We start from the raw sequence: 1,042 nt of genomic DNA, 5'->3' as shown, positions 1-1,042 counted from the left end.
CAGAAAGCTGGTCATTCAAGTTATCAAAGATTTCCTGCCTTTTAATTTCAGAATGGCATTTTTCATCTCCTTGTTTTGGAACATATATATGACCGGATTCAGGAAAGGAGTTACTGTGGTGTAGAATATAGCAACTGCTACTCCAAGATGAACCTCTGCTCATGGCCTCAGGTATGTGAAACCGAGAGGAGTATAAAAGCTTATCACCAAAATGATATGGGCAGTGCAGGTGGAGAAGGCCTGCCGTTGTCCATCAACATTGCAAACCTCAGGATAGCAAAGACAATGTAGACATATGACACCAGAATAAGTAGAACACAGCTCATGGCGATGAGACCAATATCAATCAAGGTGAACATCTCATTGAAGTAGGTGTCTACACATACCAACTTCAGCATGGCTGGGATGTCACAAAAGATATAGCTTACCTCGTTCCGTGGTCCATAGGGCAACTGAAAAGTCAGGGTTGTCTCTAGGATTGAATGCAAACACTCACCAAACCAAGTGCCCATAAAAAGCCAGAGGCAGATTTTGCAGTTCATGAGGATACTATAGTGAAGTGGCCAGCAGATAGCCAAGAAGTGGTCGTAGGCCATCACGGTGTAAAGGAAGCATTCTGTACAGCCCACAAAATGATAGAAGAAGAGCTGAGTTATACAGCCTGCAAATGAGATGACTTTGTCGCCATCCAGAAAGGAAGCTATCATCTTGGGCACCACAATGGTGGAGGTGGCAATATCCACAATGGCTAAGTGGCAAAGGAGCCAGTACATCGCCTTGTGTAGCTGAGGCTCATGGATCGTGGCCAAGAAGACCAGGAGGTTACTAAGGATAGTCAACAAGTAGATGCCCACAAAAAAGAATAACAATGGGACATGTAATATGGGTGGGTATGGGAAACCCTAGAGTAGACTAGACAAGAAAAGAAAGTAGAATTAAAGACTGGGATGGGATGGGGTGAGATGGAATAGAATAGAATAGAATAGAATAGAATAGAATAGAATAGAATAGAATAGAATAGAATAGAATAGAATAGAATAGA

The 1,042-nt window shown here is 42.4% G+C and overlaps 1 pseudogene; it reads right to left on the bottom strand.

The window, feature by feature from the left end:
• Positions 1-15: 15 nt before the first annotated feature.
• On the bottom strand, positions 16-902 carry LOC107302336 (annotated as a pseudogene).
• Positions 903-1,042: the final 140 nt, after the last annotated feature.

Source organism: Protobothrops mucrosquamatus, unplaced genomic scaffold (genome assembly GCF_001527695.2).
Source record: "Protobothrops mucrosquamatus isolate PMUCROS unplaced genomic scaffold, P.Mucros_1.0 scaffold50264, whole genome shotgun sequence".
NCBI classification, from domain to species: domain Eukaryota; kingdom Metazoa; phylum Chordata; class Lepidosauria; order Squamata; family Viperidae; genus Protobothrops; species Protobothrops mucrosquamatus.
The sequence above is the reverse complement of the archived record's forward strand: the minus strand, read 5'-3'. Positions and strand labels throughout refer to the sequence as shown.